Source organism: Nicotiana tabacum, chromosome 14, assembly GCF_000715075.1.
Source record: "Nicotiana tabacum cultivar K326 chromosome 14, ASM71507v2, whole genome shotgun sequence".
NCBI lineage: Eukaryota > Viridiplantae > Streptophyta > Magnoliopsida > Solanales > Solanaceae > Nicotiana > Nicotiana tabacum.
Window position 1 is genome coordinate 9,151,631 of NC_134093.1, and position 6,253 is coordinate 9,157,883.

General features: G+C 40.3%; 1 pseudogene; it reads left to right on the forward strand.

The window, feature by feature from the left end:
- Positions 1–476: 476 nt before the first annotated feature.
- LOC142169279 (small nucleolar RNA R71) lies at positions 477–575 on the forward strand (annotated as a pseudogene).
- The last annotated feature ends 5,678 nt before the right edge of the window (positions 576–6,253 follow it).

Below are 6,253 nucleotides of genomic sequence, written 5' to 3' on the forward strand. Positions count from 1 at the left end.
TGGGTGAAAGGTAGAACAGGCATGTGCTTGCTCTCCTCAAGTTCCTCCCTTGTCTTCTAAAGTTCCTCCTTTTTCTTCTTCTCAGCTCCTGTCTTGCCTTTCTTCTTCTCATCAACATCACTTTTCAGCTTTTCCCCACTTGTTTATTCGAGGTTCATATCTTTTTGTGTTTGGGTGAGATCTTTCAATACTTGCCCACTTCTCAAGGGCACAACATTCTTGGAATTTCTTTTAGTATCAGTAGGGAGAGTTCCTTGAACCCTCTCATACAATATTGTTGCGATTTGTCCCACATGCTTCTCTAAATTTCGAATTGTTGCACCTTGTACTTCAGCTCTTTCATCAAGAATTGCTACTATCTCCTCAGGAGTTTTCTTCATCAAAGGGCCTCCAACTGCATTGCTCAATGTTCTACGTGAGGCCGGTGTCACTCCATCCCAAAAGTCCTGGAGTTGCTTCCACAGTTCAATACCGCTATGTTAACACCTTCTAACAATCTCCTTAAACCTCTTTCATGCTTCAAAAACAATTTCAGTATCTTTCTGGTAGAAGTTATGAATTTCTCTTCTAAACTTACCAGTCTTAGCTGATGAGAAGTATTTATCAAGAAATTTCCATGCCATCTCCTCTCATGTTCTAATCGACCCAGTGGGCAGGCTTCGAAGCCACTGTTTCGCATCATCTTTAAGTGAGAAGGGGAATGCCCTTAAGTACACTATATCCTGTTACACCCCATTGTATTGAAAGTTGTTCATAATCTCCTCGAAGTCCAATAGATGAGTGTTTGGATCTTCGTTCATCTTTCCTCTGAAAACACAGATGTACTAAATTATTTAAAGCAAGCCTTTATTCACTTTGAAATTGTTAGTTGCGATTAGAGGTGGTTTAACACTTGACAATCCTTGATTGTAGATCGGTCTGGCATAGTCACCCAATGATCTCCCTGGTCTGGGAGCTATATTTTTGAACTAGTCTGCAACCAAGGGTCAATTCTGATTAAGTTTGTGACCCATCTCTTCTTCAAAATTATCCTCTACAGATCTAATTGTTGCTTCCTCAGCTACCCGTGGAGCCTGTTCTTTTTGTTGGGTTTCCTCTCTTGCAGCCAAATCCACCTCATCATCACCGATTTTGGCCATAGTTTCTTGGGTTTAGGATTGTCCAACCTTTTTTGAAGTCCTGGTGAGATTTCTTTCCTTTCTCAACTGTCATAGTTTCTTTTCTAACTTTGGCTCATATGGTAGCACTTCTTTTGCAGAAGCTCGAGTCATGCACCAACAAGCTTAACCTGCAATATGTTCATAGTCAAAGAAATCAAACGTAAAAAGGGAAAAATTAAATAAAAAGAAAAATAATTGAATTAGCACTAAAAACAATTTCAAACACTATTGATTGACAATCCTCGGCAACGGCGCCAAAATTTGACGAACTCGAATTATACAATTAAGTAATGATCGCTAGTCGAATATAGTAAAGTTAATATTGTATCTACAGGGATTGGAGTTAAACAATATTCTCGTAGTTTCTAGCTTTATTGCTATTCGGGAGGATCACAGTTGAGATTGAGGTGATTAATAACTAAAATTAAATAATAAACTAAGGCTATTGACTAATGACTTCCGAAATAAGGAATAAGAAAACGAGATTATCAGTGGGAGAAGATAGGGTTTTGACAAGCTAGGTGCAAGATAATTGTTCGGGATCTAACTCTAGTTAATTGACTTCTAACATTCAGGTGAGTCTCGAATTTCCTCGATCATACGTTCAGCAAAAACTCCGCTCTCGATTTAGTATTAACTTCACGAGATGAACTAAGTTAAGTACTGTGAAGATATGCAAGAATACGTAGTGGAATGGTCTTTAGGAAAACCTCTTTCGATTATTCTACTAACTAGGTTTAATCAATAAATCAACTATCCTCTTTTGAGTACTTAGAAGAATCTATAAACTCAACCAACAAGATAATGCAAGGGTATCACAAAGTTATGCCTCTCTCGATTACATGAACTAGTGAAGATAATTGCAACAATTAAATCATCCAAAAACGAATTCAATACATGAAACTAGAGTTATTCCACAAACAATCATCAATACACCAAAATAGTCAAACCCCAAAGGGAACTATTCCATAGATATGGAGAAATTCATCACAAATATAATAAAAATATAGAAAAACATAGATCCAATCCAAACTCGGGTCTTGAGTGAGGAAAGAATGATGATTCCTTGTGTTTGTGTCCTCCCACCTCAACCTTAGCTTCCTTAGGTCGAAAGTGTATCCAAAAGTCCAGAAAATAATATTTTTCCATGTATTTATACCAAGTAGGGTCGGGTCCGGACGAAACTAGCCTTTCCTTTGCTGATTGGGAAAACAACTCTAGAAAACAATACAGGCGCGCCACATGAGGAGACACGCCACACAGTGTGGTAGTGGAGATTATCAAAGACCAATAAAACTTGTCAGGAAGCATAAATGCACTACAACGGCACACTATGTGCCGTCCCATGCGCCGCCTCATGCGTTGTGGTAGTGAAAACTCCTTAGAGTACAGCTTCCAACTCTATTTTTGATGTCCAGACTTGGTCCTCGAAGCCCGAACTCGATCCTAGTTTAATCCTTTTGGCTTTTACTCAGACTTCAAAGCTCTAAATAGCTCAGGTTAGCTCGACAATATCTACATAGCTCGGAATCACTCCTAAAAGGCATAAAACACACAATAAGTGCAAATCACTATCAATTAAAGCTCAAACACAAGTAAAGTGCATTGAATTAGAGTGCAATAAGCGACTAAAATACGAGATTATAGCCTATCATCACTCATATACTCGTGACACCAGATGTCTGGGAAAGGCTATATCGTAGTTTTTGTTTTGTTTTGAATTATTATGCTTAAGTAATTTAGCAGTTATCTCTATCTTGTTCAGATTTTATTAAATTAGTTTATCACATTGGATTGCCTAGCAAGTAGATGTTAGGCTCCATCACAGCCCCGAGATTTGAATTTCGGGTCGTGATCGGCCCGATCCAATAGTCGTGTATATACACTGCCGAGGTCGATCAGCCCGATCCGTGGATACATCCCAATATATATCAATATTGTCGAGGCGTTTGGCACGATCCCCAGGAAGAGAAGAACCTATCGAATTACGAGTCGCATATGTATAACATAAGGCCAAAGACTTTGGAGTAGGCGGAACATCCTCCCTCTCAATCAATTATCTCGCTAAATCGCTCAAAAGTATTTAAAGTCGCCAAATTATGATCCTTATCAAATTTCATTCATAATCCTAGATTCAATCCAATGTTATTTCTGTCAAATTTCAAGTATAAGTTTTAAATAATTACGCTATCAAATGGAAACCAAGTAGCACATCACTTACATAATAAGATCCTAAGTCTACCCGGATATAGCATACTTTTAGCCACCCACAGTATAACGACCCGACCGGTCGTTTCGGGAGTTATAGTCTCATTTCCCCCATTTCTATTTCCTTTATGCTCTTAATCTATATTATGATATACCAGGTTAGTTGGTTCGGGCCAGGAGTGATTTCGGAGTGGAATGAGACACTTAGTCTTTTATTTAGAACCTTCAGTTGGAAAAGTCAATCGGATATTGACCTATGTGTAAATTATCTCGGATTTGAATTCTGATGGCTCCATTAACTCCATTTGATAATTTTGGACTTAGGAGTGCGTCCGGAATATAATTTGGAGGTCCGTGATAGAATTAGGCTTGAATTGGCGAAATTGGAAATTTGGCGATTTTTGGTTGGTAGTAGAAAATTTGATATCGGGGTTGGAATGGAATTTCGGAAGTTAAAATGGGTTCGTAGTGTCATTTGTGATGTGTGTGCAAAATTTGAGGTCATCCGGACGTGGTTTGGTTAGTTTCGGCATCGGTTGCCGAATTTGGAAATTTATAAGTTCTTAGGCTTGAATCCGAGGGAAATTTGATGATTTAATATTGTTTTGAGTGATTTGAAGGTTCGACTAAGTTAGTATGTTGATATATGACTTGTTGATATTTTTGGTTGAGGTCCCGAGGGCCTCGGGGTGATTCCGGGTGGTTAATGGATTTGTCAGAGTTGGAAAATGCAGCTGAAGCTGCTGCTACTGCTATTTTTGCACCTGCGGAAGAAAGAGTCGCAGATGCAAGGCCGTTGGTGCGCGTGGGGAGTTCGCAAGTGAGGGAAATGCTGGGGTAGGCAGGTTGGGCAGGTGCGAGTTAGAGGTCGCATCTGCGATCCCGCAGGTGCGAAACCTGGGGCGCAGATGCGGAAAGGGAGATGCTGGGCAGGCTTCGTAGAAGCGGAGGAAACGTGCAGGTGCGCTTTTGCAGGCGCGAGAATTTGTTGCGCAGGTGCAGAAGCTGGGGAATTAAGTGGAGTTCGCGGATGCGGTGCCTTGAACATAGGTGCGGTCCTGCAGGCATGGAAAAAGAGCCCGCAAGTGCGAAAAACCTCAGCAGAAACCATAAATAGAACCCTTCGCAAATTTGGTTCATTTCCACCATTTTCAAGTCGGTTTGTGGAGCTTTTGGAGTGATTTTTGAAGGGTGATTCAAGGGCTATCAGTGAGGTAAAATTCTTGAGCCCTAATACTTGTATATATGATGATTTTCCGTTGTTTACTCATTGTAATTAGTAAAAATGAGGGGTTAGAGCTTGAGATTTTTGGAGAAGTAATTTAAGGATTTGAAGGACCAAACGATGTCGGATTTTGATGAAATTGGTATGGTTAGACTCGTGAGTGAATGAGATTTATAGTTTTGTACATTTTGTTGGATTTTGAGTCGTGGGCCCGGGGGCCGGGTTTGAGCCAATTTCGGGTTTTAGTCTAATTTGATAGTTTTTCTTGTGGAATTTATTCCATTAGCATATGTTGATCGTATTGTACTAATTGTGAATAGATTTGGAGCATTTGGAGGCTGAGTCTAGAGGCAAGAGAATTGCGGGGTAGATATTTGACCGGTTTGAGGTAAGTAACGATTGTAAATCTAGACCTCAGGGTAAGAAACCCCGGATATTTGTATCATTCTACTATTTTTAGTGACGCACATGCTAGGTGACGGGCGTGTGGGCGTACACTATTGGGTATTGTGACTTGGTCCGTCCCGTAGCAACTGTAAAGTTTCATATTTTATGGAAATTATATGATACTTATGTGTTTTTAGAAAGAGTTTCTGTTAATTGGGCTGAATGTCATGTTTGGGCCTTGTGCCAGTACTGTTTGGATACTTAGGGATCTTTTCTTACTATCTTCTCATTTTTTTCGATTGAAAATCTATACTCAGTCATGGTTATACTTGTTTACTGCATAACTCATTTTTATGACTCTATTCTGATGCATATAAATGTTCTTTTGGGCCGAATGCCCTGTTTTTACTGAAATGCCCGAGTGGCTTGAGAGGTTTAAGACTGAGTGAGGCCGAGGACCTGATTTGTGAGGATATTTATGGGATCGGGCAGTACGCCGCCGCATGTTTGATATCGGCTGAGGGCCTGATTGTGAGGATGAGTATGGATCGGGTTGCCCACCTACAGCATACTTTATTATTATAGCACGTGAGTTGTCCGTGCAGATTATAATGCTTGGGCTGAAGGAGCCCCTCCGGAGTCTGTACACACCCCCAATGAGCGCAGGTACCTCCTGAGTGTGAGTGCCGAGTGTTGAGTGACTGGGAGGCATGAGTGATTGTGAGGTATGCCCGAGTGGCAAGAGTGATTGTGAGGTATGCCCGAGTGGCAAGAGTGATTGTGAGGTATGCCCGAGTGGCACGAGTGAATGTGAGGTTTGCCTGAGGGGCTGTATATGAGTGATGTTTTGCCCGAGGTGCTATTTATGATTTCATCATTTTTGCTCACCTTTGCATTTCTTCTCTATTTGAAAACTGTTGAAAAATATCTTTAAATGATTTTTACTAGAATTAGGTTTAAACGAGATATTTTGATTCAAATCCTTATTTTAAAGCATGTGGTATTTTACTGAGATTTCCTGATATGAACGTTATATGCTTTATTGCTCGTCACTACTGCTCAGTATTTATTTATTGTTGTTAATTATTGAGTTGGCATACTCACATTACTCCCTGCACCTTGTGTGCAGATTCAGGTGTAGCTGGACACAGTAGCGGTTGTTGATTATTTTGGTTGCAGATTTTCTCGGGGATAGCAAGGTAGTTTCTTGGCGACCGCAGCCCCTGCTCTTCTCCCTCTTATCTTCCCCTAGTTGTATTTAGATATTTTCCAG